Source organism: Oncorhynchus mykiss, chromosome 2 (assembly GCF_013265735.2).
Source record: "Oncorhynchus mykiss isolate Arlee chromosome 2, USDA_OmykA_1.1, whole genome shotgun sequence".
Classification (NCBI taxonomy): Eukaryota; Metazoa; Chordata; class Actinopteri; order Salmoniformes; family Salmonidae; genus Oncorhynchus; species Oncorhynchus mykiss.
Window position 1 is genome coordinate 70,561,151 of NC_048566.1, and position 24,261 is coordinate 70,585,411.

General features: G+C 43.8%; 1 pseudogene; it reads right to left on the reverse strand.

Annotated features, from left to right (window-relative positions):
- Positions 1 to 24,261, reverse strand: part of LOC110501848 — a 90,325-nt pseudogene that overhangs the window by 8,888 nt on the left and 57,176 nt on the right.

Genomic DNA, 24,261 nt, shown 5'->3' on the forward strand with positions numbered 1-24,261 from the left:
TTGTTGCATTGTCGAGAAGGAACCTGCAAGTAAGCATTTTGTTGGACAGTGTATACCATGTGTATCCTGTTCATACTGTATTTTGTAATAAAACTTGAAACATCCCCGACCAAGGACTGAGAGGCCCACATAGGCTCTGTGTGTCTCTGTACTGTATGTCACCTGTGGTCTCTCTGAGAGGTTGCCCATCAGCAGTTGGTCTGGTAGCAGTCAGTTCATCAGGCCCAGCTTTACGACCTGGCTCACACTCACATTGATGCTCAGCTGCTGGTGGATAGGAACACCACCCTGCACAGAAAGCAAGCACTAATAAGAGGCATTACAAACTCCTAGCTTTGATATTGTAATACACATTACTGTGATGAGCTGCGGGTACCATTGAGGGGGCGGTGACCTGTTAAATCCTCATCCGACCCACAACACTGTTCTTGTTACTGGTGGAGATGGATGGGGGTCGTTGACTTGACTGCCCTCAGCAGGGTGTTTGGCTATAGCCTCCACACTCAGAGTACCAGCACCCTGACCAGCAGGCCCCATCACCTCCACCACAGCCTGGGCTGTATAGACACAAACACACATCACACCTACAGTTAGACAACTACAAACACAGTATATAGTTCATCCAAAGTTAGTTTAATGTTAGGCTTTAATGCCATACATTACAATTTGTTTGATACAGTTATCATTGGCTATCTACAGAGTGAGATGCCCCGTGAATACCTATCCATCAAGCTGAGACTCACCGGCCTCCTCCACCCTCTTCTGAGCATGCTCAATGGCAGCCTTGGCACACAGCTTGTGGGCCTGCAGGTTAGCAGAGGTCATCCCTGAGGACAATGCAACCAGCACCACAGGATCAATGCTTAGACATGCTGCACCTTAGTGTTTGTCAAGAGTCACTGTTGTGCCCGTTTTACCTGCACACAGATAAATGCTTTTCTCACTGCTACTTTTTCAAATGGTAGATGTGCTGCTGCTTTCCTGAGAGGGGAGCCCCATGCACAATGACTGCGATGTTCGGCGGTTTCGTGTAGCCTGGCCCTCAGGTGACAGGTCAATGACCATGTGGTGGGCGATAGCTCTGGACACTGGGTTGACCTCCAGGTCCCCCACACTGGCAGTCCTGCTGTCCACTGTGGCTTTGATCAGGTCTAGGGACAGAATGCAACGTGATACCTGCTGTTTTTTCTCTCTATGACTATTATAGTGTCACAGATCCCGCCGAACTGTGTCATTGCGCACACCTGGTCCCCATTCCCACTGATTGTATTTGTATAAATGTGCCCTTCATTTCACCATTAGGCTGTCAATTATTGTTACTATGTCCGTTGGTGCATGTGAGTACCTGTGCTGTGTGTTTTGGCTTTCGTGCAATTGTGGATTGCGCTGATGATTATGGGTCTCGTCCTGTGTGGTAATCATTGTGCTCTTGTGTTATTTATTCGAGGTACACCTCGCTCTTTTGTTTGGGTTTCAACCCTGTGTGTTATACATGTGTTTGTTTGGTCTTTGTCCCCGCGCCTTTACATGGCATGCTGTAATTTGGGTGAAATAAAAAAAACTATTAGCCTTCCTGTGCCTGTCTCCTGAATCATTCATACCAGCGTCACATATAATGTCTGTGGTATTCTGTCACAAAGTTGCATGCTGTGAGCAGTGTGAATGATGTTCAGCTGTTCTATCTGTTTCTGCAATGGTAAGTCATTTGTACTGTTCGGAGTGTTATAGTGTTATGTATTTGGTCTTGTTCAGTACCTCCACATGACGTCTCATCTTTGGAGGGAGCTGCCTTTTTTTTTTCCTCCATGAGTTGTTCTGGAAGGGGTGGGGTGGCCAGCTCCTCCTCCGGCTCTCCCTTCTCCCCTGCTTCAGACGCCTCCTCATCTTTAGAGGAGCCAGCCTTGGAGTCTGGGGAACCAGACAACGCTTTGAGTCAGTGAGAACTTCCACTACAGATTATCCCAGGTCAAATCAAAGCTTCCACTGCAGATCAAACTAGGCCTTTTATACCGAAAGTCCCAGAACTCACCCCAATGGATTATACATGACCTCTAAATCAGTAAGCTATCAGTAAATATTAATGTACTGCTTTTCCATCCCGATAAGAGATGTTCAGACAGTCTGACAGCAGAATAAAAATACAAGTGTGATTCCACTGCAGAGCAGACCTACCGTCCTCCTCCTCACAGTTGTGGTCATTATAATAGTCGATTAGCTCAGGAGTTAGTGACTCTCCTGGGGCGCGTGGGGGCATCAGCAGGAAATTCTGGTCATCATACGCAGAATCTTAAGAGAGAGGGAGAGATTATATTCCAAAGCTCTTAAACAGTATTTCTTCATACTTGAAACGTAATACAACCTAAACAGAACATTGGAGATCATTCAACACACAATTTATGTTTTATTTGATAAGAACCATGTCTGCCAAGGTCCACCATTAGAGGCAGTCAAATGATTTCACCTTCTCTTCCTCCTGGTATTTCTTGTCAAACTCCCGGGATTAGAACTCGATGGGAAAGAGGCAAGGGTTCCATATGATCACGTCAGTCTCCTCTCCAGCACTGAATGGGAGGGTGGGTCCCAGCTCCAGCACAGATGAGGATAACTCCAGCTGGTGCTCCTCTCCCTGCCCCTGGCCAGCAGCAGCATCTTCTGGGTGCTTTGGGCCACTGACACCACCAGCCTCTGGCTGTACACCCTCTATGGAAATAACACAGCCATTCACATCCAGGGAAGCAGCCAGACACTATCTGAACAGCAGCCCAGCCAACACTCTCTCTCTTCCAGTATTCCCTTAGTTGTCTGTCTCTCCCTGACTCTTCAACATTACTTCCACCAACCAGACACACACTGTAGAGGCTACACCAATCTTTTAGCTAGGTTCAGCTAATCTCCACAAAAAGCCATCAAGACTCTAAAGCACCAGGCACCATAACTGTCATTGGTGTGTGTGTATCTGATGGAGGAGGTCCATAATACGGCAGAGAGAGATAAGGCCCTCTGTGAGTCTGTCCTCTTATCTGTGTCTCCCAGGGCTCATTTCTGTCCCCAGCTGGCTGTGACCAGTTCATCCTGACTCCATCATTCATGAGAAAGATGAGCTCTGGAAATACTGAGAAAATGCCGACATGCAATGTTAACAGAACAGACTAGAGAGACAAGTTCAAACTTTTTCTGTCATTTATGAGAGAGCCGTGTTCCCTGCAGTCATGACTGATTAAATATATTAATCTGTAATGGGCCTTTTGGACTTACTTACCTCCTCAGCTGGGCTGACTTTGACCTGGATGTTGACTGTCTCCATGATACAGCACGCCTGTTGAAGGAAGCATCTCAAACACACTTGGGGGAGGATGTTGCTCCAATCTGGCCTTCCATCTCAGGTGGAGGGGGACATGCTTGTCAATCTAAACACAGGCTATAGGCACATATCACTTGAATTAATAACAATTATTAACTGTAAAGAAAGAGATAATCAACGAGGGGCAATGCATTCTCTGGAAAATAATGAACGACGTGGATGGTGTGTTCCACAACGCAAGGCCCGAGTTGATTGTCCCTTTTATACCATGGCTATAATTTAACGCAGAATTGTGTTCATTTGCAGGTGGAAATGTGTTCAACATCCACTGAAGTAGCTAGCAAGTTTACTAGCTAGCGACACCAGTTCCCTTGGTAACCAAACAGACTTGCTAGTTTAGCTAATCAAACCATCATCCTAGCTGGCTACTATGAAAATCGAAATCAATAATGCCAATAATGTTTTCGATTCGACTTTTGCTTTCAAAAGCAGCTCAAACATAGAACATGTAAGAACTATAGCCATTGAATTCTACCGTGCAAATATATTGTGCATTATAGGGAAATAATGCATGTATGCCCTTCAAGCCAATCAGAAACGTGTATTCAACAATGCCATGGTATAATACATTTAAACAATAACAGAGAGATACAATATCTATACCATAGCCTAATTAATATCTATGTGGATAATGTCATTACTGAAGAGGACTTGGTGAATATTGTATCTTGATGTTGGTTTACTCTGTGATACAATGCAGTCCTATTGGTAAAGATAAAGCCCAAATATAAATGAGATGAGCTTCACCTCTCAGTAGACGTAGTGTGGACCCTGGGGTCTATAATTATTCTCTGAAGACACACAAGACAAGAAGAAAAATGGGCCAAAGCCCTGCAGCTAATACCCTTAATATCCTGTTTTTAAATATTTCATCCATAATAAAACACAAGATAATGAACAAAAATGCACCTAATTAGCTATTTGCTTTAATGGTAAAAGCACATAATTTAGGTTAAACCCACTGACAAGTCATCTGTTTAAAGGGTGTGTTCTTTTGTACTGTACAGTTTTGCTGCCTGCTGTTTGTGAAAATATCCCTCAGCTTCAACAAACCCCTTATAAACCATGAGGCGGTATAGAATACCAGTGCTTCTGCTGGGTAGTGTACCTTCTCCTTGGGCTGTTGCTCTTCTGTGATACTCCACTCACAGGGGACAGGCTCGTGGTTGAACAGCTGGACAGTGGTCACCTGAAACAGTCCACACTGGAGGCTGTCAAACTGCAGCATATCCGTGGAGGTTGAGACGGCGGATATGGTGACTACGGCACACAGACGGATCTGGACTGTAAGGCCCCCAACTATCTGGCAATAACAACACACAGTACAACGGCACCACAACGGCACCATGGCACATTCAGCCTGTTTGACCTTTAAAAACTAGGGGTGGAAACATTTCCCACATATGTTGGAAAACAACAAAACAGCACGTACACAGAGGATACTCCAGAGTGCACAGTGGTCTAAGGCACTGCATCTCAGTGCAAGAGGCGTTACTGCAGTCCCTTGTTCGAATCCAGGCTACATCACATCCGGCCATGGTTGGGAGTCCCATAGGGCGGCGCACAATTGGCCCAGTGTCGCCTCGGTTTGGCCGTCATTGTAAATATGAATTTGTTCTTAACTGACTTGCCTAGTTAAATAAAGGTTCAATCAAAAAAAATGTAATAAAAAAAATCCATGTACTGAAGTGGAGAACTACTGTTGGCTATTCGTGCAACAGTTTTCCTGCTGTACCTGTATAGGCATGACGGTGCTGATCTCCCTCAGATCCAGATAGGCTCAAACTTCACCTCAGAAGTCTCATTCTTACAATAGGGCAGGTTCTTCACCCTGAGGATAGGAGACAGCTCTGGATCAAAACCATCCACATATAGCATTATCTATCTACATTCATTCCAAATGCTGCCCAGGAACCCCCTTGTGCCTGTAAGCGGTCGGCGGTCAGCCCAGAAGGAAACAGACATGTGTTTGTCACTTTGACTAACTATGTGAGTAGAAACACTACCCTGGATCACATAGCCAAAATCCACTGTGTACTCCATCAACATGAGACTTAATGAGATCCCACTTTCAGTAATGAGCTGAATATATGCATAGCCATGGTGTGATTACGTACTTGCATGTGAGCCAACCTGCCAAGCTTCTTACGCCCCTTTCTAGTGGACGCAGGTGTGTCCCTATGGTCCACTTGTCTCTTCTCAATAGCCATGGCATTCTGTTTCACCAAGAGCCTCTCTACCTCCATCTGCAGCAGGGAATCATGCTGAGCACAGTGAGAGAGAAATAAATGTCACACACATCTGTCACACACATCACCCAGGTATCATGTCTGGTATACAAACTGAACAAATTGGCTTTGATGGTGCGATCTATGTACACGAATCACGGGAAAATAGATTAGTGATAGAGTTGACTATACTGACTGTAGGGATGTAGTCCTCGTCAGACAGGAGGCCCTCTCCAGTGGTTGGCCGAGTGGTGCCTTTATCTCTCCTGTCCTCCTCCAGGGCCTCCGTGGACTCCTTCACCATCTACACAAGGCAAGAATAGAGAGTAACGTACTGTAACAAAACTGTTTCACAGTATGGAGATAGAACTCCACAACGAACAAAGGCACATACAGAGCACTGGGTCCAGACACATCCTGGGGAAAATGCCCTCTCCTCTGAGAGTGATGCTCTCTGGCTCACACAAAGCCTCCTGCAGTCTTGTGGAAAACCTAAGGGATCCCAGGGAGATAGTACAATGACAGCTTCCGCTCAGCCTTCGCCTCGGTGTAGCACTTTGAGTAATGAGAGACAGGTAAATGGTTACAGGAAAAACACCCTAAATAGCTACAGTAAAACCACTAGATGTGTGTATGTAGTTACGCTAAATACTAAACATGGGGTGCTGGTAGAGAGGATTGGTACAGAAAGCCCTGTATATCCTCTATACTGTGGGCTGTCTCACCGTTCTAGGGATGACCAGGGGATGTCCAGGCCGAGAGTCCCCACACTCATCCTGGTCCCCCAACAGAGCACTGAACTCAAAGCCCACCTTCCTTGTGTTCCTCATGATGATTTTTACCTCGGCCAGATGGTCAAACAACTGCAGGAGAAAGAAGAGAAGAGGAGGGGGAATGGATCCCAAAATTGATGCAGAACCGGCAAGGATGAGATGATTCCGCTGATTCAATCATTTACAAATCAAAAATCAAAAAGTCCTTGTTTGAATCTTAATGATAATTGTCTGGATGCATTCATTGCACACCTAAACAGGGACATATTAAAAACACAAGCAAAGAAAGCTCACACAGATACCTTTATCCTTCACAAGTAAACCGGACACAACTAAGTTTCAGAATGATCATGGTATAGCTAAATACACGAAGGCCACATTCGATCTCTGTTCTGTCCAGGCTGTAAGTGACCAGTGAGGGCTCTCCTTTGAGTTTGATCTCTTACGTGGGGCCCTCCTTGACCTCACAAAGAGCCAGAACCTAACCATAAAAGGCGAAGGATACCAGTTGGCTTTCACCTGGCTGCAGCAGCCGATACAGTAAATAGGTAGGATATCAAAGACGAGAGGAGGAGAGACAGATAAGGAGGTATACTGTAGGTCAGAACAATGATAGAAGGGTAGATAAAGACACAAGGACACATGGATAGAGCAATCGTGAGAGACGGTAGGGTGCACAAACGAATAGTCAATAAAAGGAGAGGAGTTGAGATTCAATACTGTAATTCAATTCATCAATGTTCTCGGTTAAGGTGTTCCTAAGGTCTGAGCAATAGAGACAGAGAGGAAATCTCATCAGCAGGCCACCTGATAGTGTGTACTGTACTGTACCTCCTTCACTCCAGCACTGGGGGGCTCTTTAGTTATACGGCTTGCCTTGCCTGTGTTCTGATCAGCACTGGCTGGCAACTGTGCTGCTGGGGACTTGTTGTGCTCCTATCTGCTGGGGGTGTAGCTGTTTCACACCTGACTCTGACTACCCATTTGTGATGAGAGTGGGGGTGACTGGGGCTGACAGGGGATCTTTGGGAGACCCCCTCTCCTCCTTAGTTTCATTTTCTGGGTCTCTGTTCCTCAATTTCCCTAAAACAAAAAGTATAAAATAATCTTTATGTCTACAGTATTGAGCTGTAAAAAAGGAAACTCACTGGATACTTCATCTTGCATCTCGTAAGCCAACCAAGTAACAGACACGTAAAATGAGCAATTCAACCAAATCCGTGAATGAATTTATTCTATCACAGTAAGTCCTCTCAGCATCTTCATGATTCTCCCCCAACAACACTTCTCTCTCTCTCTCTCTCTCTCTCTCTCTCTCTCTCTCTCTCTCTCTCTCTCTCTCTCTCTCTCTCTCTCTCTCTGTCTCTCTCTCTCTCTCTCTCTCTCTCTCTCTCTCTCTCTCTCTCTCTCTCTGTCTCTCTCTCTCTCTCTCTCTCTCTCTCTCTCTCTCTCTCTCTCTCTCTCTCCCCTCCTCAGTAGCTTCACGGTTGGTGCATCCATGATGTTAATTAATTACAGCATGCTCCATAATTAAGAGACATTATAAAATAACTACTCCAATGGACTGGACACCTATTTTGCAAGAAAGGGAACAGGACAGATGTTGCTAGATAATAAAGACAGACATGCAAAATAACAGAAATATACTGACATGGCGAGACAGAGAAACACACAACTGCAGAGATACAAAATATAAGAAGACATAGTGATGTAAGAGACCATGCAGGTAGAGCCTGCAGACTATAGTAACAGTAGGTGTTCTGGAGAATAACAGCAGGGGGCAGTATTGTATGGGGAATTCTATGGCATAGTCCTGTGACTGTTCAGGCCACCGGCTGAGATTCTTAAATACAGATAATTAATATAATCCAGAGGACCACTCTCAGGCGGAACCACCATCTTCTCTCACTAGAATATAGAGGATTTTAAGCTTTCTATCTTGTCCCACTATTTTCATTTGTAAGCATTTGTATGTGTGTGTGTGTGTGTATGTGTGTGTGTGTGTGTGTGTGTGTGTGTGTGTGTGTGTGTGTGTGTGTGTGTGTGTGTGTGTGTGTGTGTGTCTGTGTCTGTCTGTGTCTGTGTCTGTGTCTGTGTCTGTGTCTGTGTCTGTGTGCCTGTGTCTGTGTCTGTGTCTGTGTCTGTGTCTGTGTCTGTGTCTGTGTCTGTGTCTGTGTCTGTGTCTGTGTCTGTGTCTGTGTCTGTGTCTGTGTCTGTGTCTGTGTCTGTGTCTGTGTGCCTGTGTCTGTGTCTGTGTCTGTGTCTGTGTCTGTGTCTGTGTCTGTGTGCCTGTGTGTGTCCATCACACAAATCCCCAGGCACCTCACAAATTACATTTCAATAACACCAAACTGTCAGCAGAGAGAGGAAAGTAGAGATTCATATATTGTTAATGTAGTCCACGAAGCTCAATGCCTTTTCAAAGAGTGTCTGAAGTGGAGACCCTCCTGGGATAAGCTTACTATGGCTATTCTCTGCTATAACCATGGTAGACATAGCTTGGTTGCTGTCTATGTATTATGTTCCACTCCTTGCCACAATCCATGTCTCAATTGTCTCAAGGCATACAAATTCTTCTTGAACCTGTCTCCTTCCATTCATCTACACTAACTGAAGTGTATTTAACAAGTGACATCAATAAGGGATCATAGCTTTCACTTGAATTCACCTGGTCAGTCTGTCATGGAAAGAGAAGGTGTTCATAATGCTTTGTCCCCTCAGTGTATATACACTCAATGTACACCGTAAACGGAAATGAAAATGGTGCAATAATAGCAGAATCGCACCTGGTTTAATTACTGATAGGCATTTAATTAGCAGGGTGGCCGGTGCATTGTGAGAACCATGCAAATATTGATAGGAAGCGTCATCCACTTCTAAGAGGATGGGTCTGGATTAGTGAAAGCAGGAGGTTGAGTGATTAATCTTCACTGGCATGCACTTTAGTCACACAGAGAGACAGCACTATTGATTTATCTGATGCAAGACATGGCAGCAGCTTTAGAACAATTAAAAACTATAAAAACTCTATCCTACCCCACCAGCAATTGGGACTATATTGACAGCAGAGATTTCCAACAGAGCCAGCATAGGCCTTTGAATGCTTAGTGTTGTATTTGTTTTATTTTCTACTTCACTTTGCCACGATTTCTGCTATCATGTGCCCTCTGTTCCCCATTGGCCTGGTCGGTTATTGTTCCCTTGTCTGTTGGTCTTGTGAGTACCTGTGCTTTGTTGTTTCGGCTTTCGTGTTGCGTGTATTGTGCACTATTTTGGGTCTCGTCCCGTGTAGTGTTATTACGGGTCTCGTCCCGTGTAGTGTTATTACGGGTCTCGTCCCGTGTAGTGTTATTACGGGTCTCGTCCCGTGTAGTGTTATTACGGGTCTCGTCCCGTGTAGTGTTATTACGGGTCTCGTCCCGTGTAGTGTTATTACGGGTCTCGTCCCGTGTAGTGTTATTACAGGTCTCGTCCCGTGTAGTGTTATTACGGGTCTCGTCCCGTGTAGTGTTATTACAGGTCTCGTCCCGTGTAATTAATAGAGGTTTAAACCTTGCTCTTTTGTTTGGGTTACATCCCTGTGTATTTTGCATACGTGTTTGTTTTGGGCTTCGTCCCCGTGCCTTTTAATGACATGTTGTATTTTTGGATGGAGTAAATAAACCCCCCTATTACGTATTCCTGCGCCTCCGATCATTAATCAACGTGACAGGAGTCTATAGATCTTGGTGCGCGATGAACTGATATCTACTGAAGGCCATGGTATATTGTAGAGCTGCTTAGGGTTCATATTTCCTCAAAATAGATAGCTTGAAATGGTAGCCAAATAGTTCTAGTGTAGCAGATTGGATCCTTTCTTGACTGGTGTGAGGAGATTAAGGGAGCATGGTGGTAAGTAGTCACAGCCAAAGACAGGCTTTTGGACTGGTTTACTTTGTGTTCTCAAGCTGGATCCAAGGAACGGCTGCCAAGGTTGAACTAACTATGGATGAAAAAAGCAATATATGTGCCGGGGTGGACTTTGTGTTTTGGAGGCCCAAGCAGAGGCCAGTTTGAGACCCCCCCCCTTTCAACATTTTTAGGGGATTTGTGGTAAAGACATGTCATGATGTTTTCATCTGATTGTCAAACAAATCACTTCAAAAAGTAGGTTGCGTTTGCACGTTCATCCAAAATAACAGTGCCGAACAGTGCGCCGTGCACCCGCCAACTTTCCGTCAATTTGCAAGTGGGTGAAACAATGTCACCAGAGAAAGCATCATAGCGAGCTAAACAGCGCCCCTCTGTCTTTCTACAGTTTATGTAGCCCATGCCACAATCTTTCTGGCCAGTCAGCATCAGATACATGGGGTACATATACATGTCCTCTGCCTCGACGATAATGGCAATATTATCAGCAGCACCTGTCTTTTTATAGAAATATGTATTGATTCCCCTTCGAGTCTAAGGGCCCGGGGCTGGGTTTCTACTAAGCTAACATATGGAATTGTTTTAAGATGGTCATACCAAGGATCATTTAGCTATTTCATTTTTTATTTTAGGAACCCTGTAGGTAGAATATATATATTTTTTGAAACATTGAATTTGGCCTTACTGCTATTAGCCCATAGAAACGCATTGCGTTTCTGGGGGCGGCCCGTCAACGTCCATGACCCAGTTGCACAGGGCGGGGTCGAGACCCAGGGTCTCCAGCTTAATGACGAGTTTGGAGGGTACTATGGTGTTAAATTCTGAGCTGTAATCGATGAACAGCATTCTTACATAGGTATTTCTCTTGTCCAGATGGGTTATGGCTGTGTGCAGTGTGATTGCAGTTGTGTCATCTGTGGACCTATTGGGGCGGTAAGCAAATTGGAGTGGGTCTAGGGTGTTGGGTAGGGTGGAGGTGATATGGTCCTTGACTAGTCTCTCAAAGCACTTCATGATGACGGAAGTGAGTGCTACGGGGCGATAGTTGACGTTGGTGTCCGCGACGGGGATGGTTTTCTTTTTTGTAATCCGTGATTGACTGTAGACCCTGCCACATACGAGACGTGTCTGAGCCGTTGAATTGCGACTCTACTTTGTCTCTATACAAACGCTTAGCTTGTTTGATTGCCTTGTGGAGGGAATAGCTACACTGTTTGTATTCGTTCATGTTTCCTGTCGCCTTGCCATGATTAAAAGCAGTGGTTCGCGCTTTCAGTTTTGCGCGAATGCTGACATGTTGAGGAAGGTTTTAATAGTCACGGTGGGTACAACATCACCGATGTACTTGCTAATAAACTCGCTCACCGAATCAGCGTATACATCAATGTTGTTGTCTGTGGCTATCCGGAAGACATATCCCAGTCCACGTGATAGAAGCAATCTTGAAGCGTGGAGTCAGATTGGTCGGACCAGCATTGAACAGACCTGAGCACCGGCCTTTCCTGTTTTAGTTTCTGTCTATAGGCTGGGAGCAACAAAATGGAGTCGTGGTCAGATCTGCTGAAAGGAGGGCGAGGGAGAGCTTTGTATGCGTCGCGGAAGTTAAGAGTAGCAATGATCCAGATTTTTGCCAGCCCGGGTCGCGCATTCGATAAGCGGATAACATTTACGGAGCCTTGTTTTCAGATAAGCCTTGTTAAAATCCCCAGCTACAATAAATGCAGGCTCCGGATTTGGTTTCCAGTTTACATAGAGTCTAATGAAGTTCTTTCAGGGCCGTCGAGGTGTCTGCTTGTGGGGGATATACACGGCTGTGATTATAATCGAAGAGATAACTCTTGGTAGATAATGCGGTTGGCATTTGATTGTAAGGAATTCTTGGTCAGGTGAACATAAGGACTTGACTTCCTGTATGTTGTTATGATCACACCACGACTCGTAAATAATAAGGCATACACCCCCGCCCTTCTTCTTACCAGAGAGATGTTTGTTTCTGTCGGCGCGATGCGTGAAGAAACCGGGAGGCTGAACCGACTCTAACGTTTCCCAAGTGAGCCATGTTTCTGTGAGACAGAGAATGTTACAATTTCTGATGTCTCTCTGGAAGGCAACCCTTGCTCGAATTTTGTCTACCTTGTTGTCAAGAGACTGGACATTGGCGAGTAGTATACTCGGGAGCGATGTGCCCGTCTACGGAGCCTGACCAGAAGGCAAGGTCAGTACAGGTGCATCAAAGCTGGGACCGAGAGACTATCTCAAGGACATCAGACTGATAAACAGCCATCACTAACTTTGTGTGGCTGCTGCCAACATACTGACTCAAATCTCTTGCCACTTTAATAATAAAAAATTGGATGGAATAAATGTATCACTAATCACTTTAAACAATGCCACTTTATATCATGTTTACATACCCTACATTACTCATCTCATATGTACAGTGGGGCAAAAAAGTATTTAGTCAGCCACCAATTGTGCAAGTTCTCCCACTTAAAAAGATGAGCGAGGCCTGTAACTTTCATCATAGGTACACTTTAACTATGACAGACAAAATGAGAAAAAAAATCCAGAAAATCACATTGTAGGATTTTTAATGAATTTATTTGCAAATTATGGTGGAAAATAAGTATTTGGTCAATAACAAAAGTTTATCTCAATACTTTGTTATATACCCTTTGTTGGCAATGACAGAGGTCAAGTCTTCGCAAGGTTTTCACACACTGGTGCTGGTATTTTGGCCCATTCCTCCATGCAGATCTCCTCTAGAGCAGTGATGTTTTGGGGCTGTTGCTGGGCAACACAGACTTTCAACTCCCTCCAAAGATGTTCTATGGGGTTGAGATCTGGAGACTGGCTAGGCCACTCCAGGACCTTGAAATGCTTCTTACAAAGCCACTCCTTCGTTGCCCGGGCGGTTTGGGATCATTGTCATGCTGAAAGACCCAGCCACGTTTCATCTTCAATGCCCTTGCTGATGGAAGGAGGTTTTCACTCAAAATCTCACAATACATGGCCCCATTCATTCTTTCCTTTACATGGATCAGTCGTCCTGGTCCCTTTGCAGAAAAGCAGCCCCAAAGCATGATGTTTCCACCCCCATGCTTCACAGTAGGTATGGTGTTCTTTGGATGCAACTCAGCATTCTTTGTCCTCCAAACACAACGAGTTGAGTTTTTACCAAAAAGTTGTATTTTCGTTTCATCTGACCATATGACATTCTCCCAATCTTCTTCTGGATCATCCAAATGCTCTCTAGCAAACTTCAGACGGGCCTGGACATGTACTGCCTTAAGCAGGGGGACACGTCTGGCACTGCAGGATTTGAGTCCCTGGCGGCGGAGTGTGTTACTGATGGTAGGCTTTGTTACTTTGGTCCCAGCTCTCTGCAGGTCATTCACTAGGTCCCCCCGTGTGATTCTGGGATTTTTGCAAACCATTCTTGTGATAATTTTGACCCCACGGGGTGAGATCTTGCGTGGAGCCCCAGATCGAGGGAGATTATCAGTGGTCTTGTATGTCTTCCATTTCCTAATAATTGCTCCCACAGTTGATTTCCTCAAACCAAGCTGCTTACCTATTGCAGATTCAGTCTTCCCAGCCTGGTGCAGGTCTACAATTTTGTTTATGGTGTCCTTAGACAGCTCTTTGGTCTTGCCCATAGTGGAGTTTGGAGTGTGACTGTTTGAGGTTGTAGACAGGTGTCTTTTATACCGATAACAAGTTCAAACAGGTGCCATTAATACAGGTAATGAGTGGAGGACAGAGGAGCCTCTTAAAGAAGAAGTTACAGGTCTGTGAGAGCCAGAAATCTTGCTTGTTTGTAGGTGACCAAATACTTATTTTCTACCATAATTTGCAAATAAATTCATTAAAAATCCTACAATGTGATTTTCTGGATTTTTTTTCTCATTTTGTCTGTCATAGTTGAAGTGTACCTATGATGAAAATTACAGGCCTCTCTCATCTTTTTAAGTGGGAGAACTTGCACAATTGGTGGCTGACTAAATACTTTTTTGCCCCACTGTATATACTGTACTCGATACCATCTACTGCATCTTACCTATGCCATATTCATTCCTTTACACTTGTGTGTGTGTATAAGAGGGTTGTGAAATTGTTTGATCACTTGTTAGATATTGCTGAACAGTCAGAACTAGAAGCACAAGCATTTCGCTACACTCGCATTAACATCTACTAACCATGTGTATGAGACCAATAAAATTTGATTTGATTTTCATAACAGATTCATACATGGAAAACAGCTAGACAAACATTTACTCAAAAGTGAGTATGTTTTGAAGTGTCTGTCCTAAATCTGAGAGATATAGGAATTACCCGTATACCTTCTATTTATATTCACTTCCATTCATTTTTCAGCCCGGTACCAAGACTGATTTTCAGGATGTCTGCTGGTCTGACAAAAACCTCTGTTGCTCGGCCACCGTCCACCGCAGGTGCTGTGGATTGAGAAACAGCCTGTGCAAAAACCAAACATATCTCTAGATGGATTTTTATGGGGATGTTTTTATTTTATTTACTTAGTATGTCTTGTGTGGAGCATGTGGGGGCCTCAAGCGGATAAATTATTATAATTTGACCAGCTCATGAGGCCCTTTGATGATGTGAAGCCTGAGGCAATTGCCTCTTCTGCCTAATGGTAAGTCAGCTAGTGTATATGTGTGCACTTTTTCTTGAAGTGTCTCAGATATTTCTTCCTGGGTGTTTCCTTCGATAATAGCTGGATTTGCCTTTCCTAGCGGTGCAATCATCTTGCTTTTGCCACTTCAGAAAACTTTAAATCCATAATCCCAGATGTGGGCACTCCAGTACAGTACAGTGCGGGCTTACACACATACACTGAGTGTACAAAACATTAGGAACACCTGCTCTTTCCATGACATAGACTGAACAGGTGAATCCAGGTGAAAGCTATGATCCCTTATTGATGTCACTTGTTAAATCCACTTCAATCAGTGTAGATTAGGGATAAAGAAGGATTTTTAAACCTTGAGACAATTGACACATGGATTGCGTATGTGTGCCATTCAGAGGGTGAATAGGCAAGACAAAATATTTATGTGCCTTTGAGGGTAGGTTAGTAGGTGCCAGGCGCACCGGTTTGAATGTGTCAAGAACTGCAACACTGCTGGGTTTTCAAGCTCAAAGACATCCAGCCAACTTGAAACAACTGTGGGAAGCATTGGAGTCCACATGGGCCAGCACACTTTCGACACCTTGTAGAGTCCATGCCGTGACGAATTGAGGCTGTTTTGAGGGCTACGGGGGGTGTGACTCAATATTAGGGAGGTGTGTTGATTGTTTTGTACACCCAGTGTATGTGTCCTGTTTAGTTCATCTTTAATTCTTAGGGCTAGGGTCTATTTTCCTGAATTTCCACCTGACTGACGTGCCCAAAGTAAACTACCTGTTACTCAGGCCCAAAAGTCAGGATATGCATATAATTGATACCATTGGATAGAAAACACTTTGAAGTTTGTAGAAACGTTAAAATAATGTATGAGACTATAACACAATTTTTATGGTAGACTAAAATCTACAGAAAACCAACTGATGTCCCAGGCTTATATTTAAAGCTATGGGTCCTATGCAATTCTAGCACTCAGATGATTGCAATTCCTATTGCTTCCACTAGATATCAACAGTCTCTGTTCAAGGTTTCAGGCTTGTTTCTTCCAAAACGAGGAAGAATTTGGAGTTTCGGTACAAAGAGTCTCAGTGGAACATCAGTTTGTTCCCATGCGACAAAGAGGACGTGCGCCTCTAGAATATAACTTTTCTATTGAACATACTACTTTCTGTATGAAATATGATAGTTTATTTACATTTTAGGGTACCTGAGGATTAAATAGAAATGTAGTTCGACTTGTTTGAACAAAGTTTAGCGGTAGCTTTTTATGATTCCTTTGTCAGCATGTTGAATGAGTGGTTTACTGAAATCGATGGCGCCAACTTAACAGACTTTTTGGGATATAAAGAAGGATTTTATCTAACAAAACGACCATTCATGTTGTAGCTGGGACCGTTGGAATTGCAAACAGAGAAAGATTTTCAAAAGTAAGTGATTAATTGAATCGCTATTTGTGATTTTATGAACCCTGTGCTGGTTGAAAAATATGTTGATGTGGTGCGCCATCCTCAAAGAATCACATGGTATGCTTTCGCTGTAAAGCCTATTGTAAATAGGACAATGCAGTTTGATTAACAAGAATTTAAGCTTTTAAATTATATAATATACTTGTATGTTCATAAATGTTTAATATTACAATTATTTATTTGAATTGCGCGCCCTCCAATTTCACTGGATGTTGTCGACAGGTGTCCCGCTGTCAAGACGACTATCCCTAATTAAACACTCCTCATTAGAAATTCTTACACCCACAGTTAACAGGAGTGGAATTTGTTACCAGCCTCTTCGGAGAAAGGAAAGCAGTTTGATGAGCAGTCTGATGCTCTGCATTTTTTCAATTGAGGGCGAAATGAACAGCTTGACTAAATGCAGTCTTAATAAGGAGAAGTTCCATTCCTTGGCTATACCAGCTGCTTCTACACCATCTGTCCCCTTCTGGAACTACATGAAAACTGGAGCCCTCCTGTGTGCCTCAATAGAATCTCAAATAAACCGTGGAACCACAATAAACAATATCCACAACATTTATAACAATAAGCCACCCAATACAGGGAAGGTGAGGAAACGTTTAGGAGCACACACACGCAAAGGTCAGGGATGTTCTCTGCTTAATTCCTACGTTTTAGAAGTGGAGAAGTGGAGGGTGGGGAAGTGGATCTCTCTCTTCAGGCCCACTGTGTCCTGCTAAGGATGGTCTGCGGAGCGCACTTCCAGAACCTCCTCGGCCACTCACCTGGTGTTACGAAACTGATTGTGAAGATGAAGTAAGTTAGAGTAACTACAGGTATTCAATACTGTAAACTCTAGAGGCTGGGAGCATGTCAATTGATTATAATGCCCATATAAAAGCTGCCTTGTCGTCATTAATAACTTCTTAAAGGTTAAGCAAAGCAAAAAAGACCCAATCTATAATCTCCATCTATCCCTCTCTTGTGTGGGCAGCACAATTTACAGCAGGCCTTATAGATGGGCAATTCATTCTCAGCCTCTCTCCCTCTTCTCAACTCTACTGCATTTCTTATCCCTTTCTTTCTTGCTGTCTTTCCTTACCCCTTCCTCTCTCCCTCCCTCCCACCCTCCCTATCCCCTTTCCCTCTCCCCATCCCCTTTCCCTCTCTCTAATTGCTTTATCCTGGAGAGCTCCTCTGCACAAGCAGCCTGTAAATCAAGAGGCAAGACTGTCAACACATAGATGAATGGGACAGAGTCAGATAAAAGAATGCCACTGAGAAATTATAATTTTCAGTTCTAAAAGGCTGATCAGCAACAGGACCTGAAAGCAGCTGCCAGGAGATGTGAGATGTGTGTAAAAAAAAATATGCACAGGTTCAGCATGAAAGGCGCGATAATACAAACATTGAGCTAGAGTTTGTGCTTGTGATAATGAAAGTGAAATAGGAGGGACAGAAAATCATTATGATGATAGTGGTGACTCCTCATTCTTTCTCTCATTCAGAATTAAATCATTCTGATGATATGAGAAAGAGAGTGCTTTTTGCTATCCCCACAAAATCCTTAAATAAATTACCCAAGGTTTTGTAACAATAGGCATAATGTGTATTCAGGTTAAAGCTAGAAATATCCGTTTTTTTAATCGTCCGCATCCGCCAATGTCACACTTCCACATCTACGGTGAAAGGTGACAAAACTAGAGCGATGTTTGTCAGACCAGGATCCCGAAAGCCTGTCTTCTCACGAAAACGTCTGTAGTGTCCGAACGGTTTTACCTGCAAACTATTATGACCACTGTATGGAAAAGGGACACTAATGTGACCACTCTATGGAAAGGGGAGATTCCCATGAACATTATGTTGTTCATTTTGCTTTATAGCTCCCACAAGTGTCACGGTACTTGTCTGAAGGTAACCAGTACCGGCAAAAATAAATGAATGGAAGTATGAATTTAATTTTGTGCCTACCCAAAGAAAGGGTTAAATACAGTGCCTTGCGAAAGTATTCGGCCCCCTTGAACTTTGCGACCTTTTGCCACATTTCAGGCTTCAATTTTTTTGTGAAGAATCAACAACAAGTGGGACACAATCATGAAGTGGAACGACATTTATTGGATATTTCAAACTTTTTTAACAAATCAAAAACTGAAAAATTGGGCGTGCAAAATTATTCAGCCCCCTTAAGTTAATACTTTGTAGCGCCACCTTTTGCTGCGATTACAGCTGTAAGTCGCTTGGGGTATGTCTCTATCAGTTTTGCACATCGAGAGACTGACATTTTTTCCCATTCCTCCTTGCAAAACAGCTCGAGCTCAGTGAGGTTGGATGGAGAGCATTTGTGAACAGCAGTTTTCAGTTCTTTCCACAGATTCTCGATTGGATTCAGGTCTGGACTTTGACTTGGCCATTCTAACACCTGGATATGTTTATTTTTGAACCATTCCATTGTAGATTTTGCTTTATGTTTTGGATCATTGTCTTGTTGGAAGACAAATCTCCGTCCCAGTCTCAGGTCTTTTGCAGACTCCATCAGGTTTTCTTCCAGAATGGTCCTGTATTTGGCTCCATCCATCTTCCCATCAATGTTAACCATCTTCCCTGTCCCTGCTGAAGAAAAGCAGGCCCAAACCATGATGCTGCCACCACCATGTTTGACAGTGGGGATGGTGTGTTCAGCTGTGTTGCTTTTACGCCAAACATAACGTTTTGCATTGTTGCCAAAAAGTTCAATTTTGGTTTCATCTGACCAGAGCACCTTCTTCCACATGTTTGGTGTGTCTCCCAGGTGGCGTGTGGCAAACTTTAAACAACACTTTTTATGGATATCTTTAAGAAATGGCTTTCTTCTTGCCACTCTTCCATAAAGGCCAGATTTGTGCAATATACAACTGATTGTTGTCCTATGGACAGAGTCTCCCAACTCAGCTGTAGATCTCTGCAGTTCATCCAGAGTGATCATGGGCCTCTTGGCTGCATCTCTGATCAGTCTTCTCCTTGTATGAGTTGAAAGTTTAGAGAGACGGCCAGGTCTTGGTAGATTAATTTTGCCCGCCCAATTTTTCAGTTTTTGATTTGTTAAAAAAGTTTGAAATATCCAATAAATGTCATTCCACTTCATGATTGTGTCCCACTTGTTGTTGATTCTTCACAAAAAAATACAGTTTTATATCTTTATGTTTGAAGCCTGAAATGTGGCAAAAGGTCGCAAAGTTCAAGGGGGCCGAATACTTTCGCAAGGCACTGTATGTGTCAAAAATTATAATAACATATTTCCTGAGCTTTCTTGTACAGGAAGATACAGATACAGGAAAAACACTTCGAAACCTTTCTTTTGTGACTGTATTTCTGCCATTTATGAATGTGTTATTCAATGCATTTCTCTTGGCTATAGTAGTAAAGGCCAAATTACATTTTTGATACCTAAAAGGATCCTAAAGTTCAAAATCAAATAGCTAAATGATCCATAGAATGACCATCTTAAAACAATTACATAATTATGTCAACTTAAAATTTTGGACTTGAGCCAGAACCCCTCTAGTCAACAGCTTCCTCTCCTGTCCACTGGGCTCATGCATATATGTATTATTGGCAGTGGCGACCCGTCATTCAGGGCAGGTAGAGCAGAGAACCACCTGTTTTGAGCACCACACTTTTATTTTGGCATTGTCATTTTGCCATTAATACGTGTCACAATGTAAAAAATGTAAATGTCATTGAGTTAATAAAGCCGCATACAAACATGGTCTCTTTTATACTTTCTTGAGTAAGGCAGCTCCAAAATGCAGGTGTTTCAGCCTAGCTCAGTGCTTTCTGTGGTGGTGGTGGTGGTGGGGCTAGCCAGCAGAAAATACAGAACGTTGTGTCACGCCTCTTCAACCTCAGGAGGCTGAAGAAATTCGTCTTGTCACCAAAAGCACTCACAAACTTCTACAGATGCACAATCGAGAGCATACTGGCGGGCTGTATCACCGCCTGGTATGGCAACTGCTCCGCCCACAACCGTAAGGCTCTCCAGAGGGTAGTGAGGTCTGCACAACGCATCACCGGGGGCAAACTACCTGCCCTCCAGGACACATACACCACCTGATGTTACAGGAAGGCCATAAAGATCATCAAGGACAACAACCACCCGAGCCACTGCCTGTTCACCCCTCTATCATCCAGAAGGCGAGGTCAGTACAGGTGCATCAAAGCTGGGACCGAGAGACTGAAAAACAGCTTCTATCTCAAGGCCATCAGACTGTTAAACAGCCTCCACTAACATTGAGTGGCTGCTGCCAACACACTGACTCAACTCCAGCCACTTAAATAATGGGAATTAATGGGAAATGATGTAAAATATATCACTAGCCACTTTAAACAATGCTACCTAATATAATGTTTACATACCCTACATTATTCATCTCATATGTATACGTATATACTGTACTCTATCATCTACTGCATCTTTATGTAATACATGTATCACTAGCCACTTTAACTATGCCACTTTGTTTACATACTCATCTCATATGTATATACTGTACTCGATACCATCTACTGTATCTTGCCTATGCCGCTCTGTACCATCACTCATTCATATATCTTTATGTACATATTCTTTATCCCCTTACACTTGTGTGTATAAGACAGTAGTTTTGGAATTTTTAGTTAGATTACTTGTTGGTTATTACTGCATTGTCGGAACTAGAAGCACAAGCATTTCGCTACACTCGCATTAACATCTGCTAACCATGTGTATGTGACAAATAAATTTGATTTGATTTCTTGATTGGCTCAGTTTTGTCACTCATGGGACAGTACGTCGTCCCTATTTCTGAGTTTAGAGCTCAAAAACATTAGCCCCATGGGTTCTGCCATAGTTATATTAGAAGTGCGGATCCAAGAAGGCTCATGGTCATTGGCCGCAGATCGAATGACATCAAATCACGTTATATCTACTGTACAGTAGCTTTGATTGGACTTATCATGTCAATATCTTACTTTCAAAGTCTTAGCAAGCAGTCATCATCAGTTGTCGACAATCTACTGGCAAATCCTTTTTAATCATTGTCATATGAAGAGAAATTATAGATAAAACATATCGGTGCTCATTGGCCGTTGTACATAAAGATTACACAACAAGTTGGAAATCGCAAATTCAACAATGAGTCACTTGGAAGGAATCAGTGACTAACTGCAAGCGTTGCAAAGAAACCTTGCAAGTTAGCCTGCTTTTCAATGTGTTTTTTTTCTCTCCAGAGTTCTCACCATAAATCCAGAGAATGCCAGACTTTGATGACAGTTTGGTGACGAAATTTGCCCACAAAGGACTACTGCGCCACCTTCACAAGGTGAGTCCAAAAATGTATTGTATGCTGCAGCATAAATGATGTAATACACAAGGGAGAAATCTATACGGTAGTTAAGAAAGTAATACTAAGTGTATGTTGTGAAGTAAGCTGTTAGTAGCCCATGTGCCTCACCCTAATAATTTGTATTGTAAACACATCGTTCGTGGTCCGGTGAGTGCTTGTTAAGCTACTTTTTTGTACAGCTTTGACAGTGCTACTGATAGTATTGGTGGTGCTTGGATTGCACGTGCAAATTAATAGAATTGTGTTATTTGACGTGTCAAATTCAAAGCTTATTTAACATGTCAAATAATGTTATATGACATACCTTTTTTGACACACAAATACCCACCTACTGTTTTAACTTGGTGGTGCACAAATAGCCTATAACCTGTTTTAGAGAAATGCAATCATCGAATACTGTAAGAGCTTTCATTGGCTGTTTAGATGCCCCATTTCTTTATCCTACGGTTCTACCTTGTACAGGGAGAACACTGTAAGAACGATACATGTTCTTAAATCTGTCGCTGTACATTTCTAAAGTGCTGAACAAATAGTTATATTGACTCCGTCCGTCCCAGCTCTCTCATTAATGTCTTCATCGAAATTACAGATTGCCTCTTATCCGCTCGTCGTCCCCATATGCCATAGTTTGTACATCTCAACTGTCAGTAGAAACCACATTTGTTTTAGCAAGTCAGCCATATCAGCTACGTTTTTTTAAAAGGCAGTAAATGAGGCTGAATGAACTGTTTCGCTGCCAGACAAGGCTCCGCTGATAGCCAGGTGTAGCAGTGGTAAGGTGTTGGGACTGCTGTTGGGACTCTGCTGTTGGGACAGATTTACCAGGCAGTGTAAGAGGAAGGCCCTAAAAATTGTCAAAGACTTTAGCCACCCTAGTCATAGACTGTTCTCCCTGCTACCACACAGCAAGCAATACCAGGGCGCCAAGTCTAGGTCCAAGAGGCTTCTAAACAGCTTTTACCTCCAAGCCATAAGACTCCTGAACATCTAATCAAATGGTCACCCAGACTATTTGCATTGACCCCCCCCCCCCCCCTCTTTTACACCGCTGCTACTCTCTGTTGTTATCATCTATGCATTATTCTACCCACATGTACATATTACCTCAACTAACCGGTGACGCCGCACATTGACTCTGTACCGGTAATCCCCTGTATATAGTCTCACAATTGATATTTTACTGCTGCTCTTTAATTACTTGTTACTTTTATTTCTTATTCTTATCTGTGTGTGTATCTATATATATATATAACTGCATTGTTGGATATAACTGCATTTATGTAGGCGCTAACAGTTTGTAGGCACCGTTTGTCACCGTTAAAGTGCAAATAATGTATTGTTTAGTGTTGTTTGTAGTGGCTTGCTGGCATGTGTAACCGATGTGATATGGTTAGCGGGGTTTGCGCTAATAGCGTTTCAATCGGTGACGTCACTTGCTCTGAGGCCTTGAAGTAGTTGTTCCCCTTGCTCTGCAAGGGCTGTTGTTACGGTGCGTGAATGAGGACCCAAAAGCAAATTAACTTAAACAGAGCTTCTTTAATTACCAAACATAGGTAGGCTCAGACGGACCGGCAGATTCCGACAGGACAAGACAAGGTTACAGCAAACATGACGACAGTCTGGTTCAGGCATGAAACACAACAAACAAGAATCCGACAAGGACAGGAACAAAAACAGAGAGAGATATAGGGGACTAATCAGAGGGAAAAAGGGAACAGGTGGGAAAAGGGGTGACGAGGTGGTTAGGAGGAGACAAGGCACAGCTGGGGGAAAGAGGGGGTGGAAAGGTAACCTAACAACGACCAGCAGAGGGAGACAGGGTGAAGGGAAAGGACAGAGACAAGACACAACATGACAGTACATGACAGTACCCCCCCACTCACCGAGCGCCTCCTGGCGCACTCGAGGAGGAAACCTGGCGGCAACGGAGGAAATCCTCGATCAGCGCACGGTCCAGCACGTCCCGAGAGGGAACCCAACTCCTCTCCTCAGGACCGTACCCCTCCCAATCTACGAGGTACTGGTGACCACGGCCCCGAGGACGCATGTCCAAAATTCTACGGACCCTGTAGATGGGTGCGCCCTCGACAAGGATGGGGGGGGGGGGGAAGACGAGCGGGGGCGCGAAGGACGGGCTTGATGCAGGAGACATGGAAGACCGGGTGGACGCGACGAAGGTATCGCGGAAGAAGAAGTCGAACTGCGACAGGATTAATGACCCGAGAAATACGGAACGGACCAATGAACCGCGGGGTCAACTTGCGAGAAGCCGTCTTAAGGGGAAGGTTCTGAGTGGAGAGCCAAACTCTCTGACCGCGACAATATCTAGGACTCTTAGTTCTACGCTTATTAGCAGCCCTCACAGTCTGCGTCCTATAACGGCAAAGTGCAGACCTGACCCTCTTCCAGGTGCGCTCGCAACGTTGGACAAAAGCCTGAGCGGAGGGGACGCTGGACTCGGCGAACTGAGATGAGAACAGCGGAGGCTGGTACCCGAGGCTACTCTGAAAAGGAGATAGCCCGGTCGCAGACGA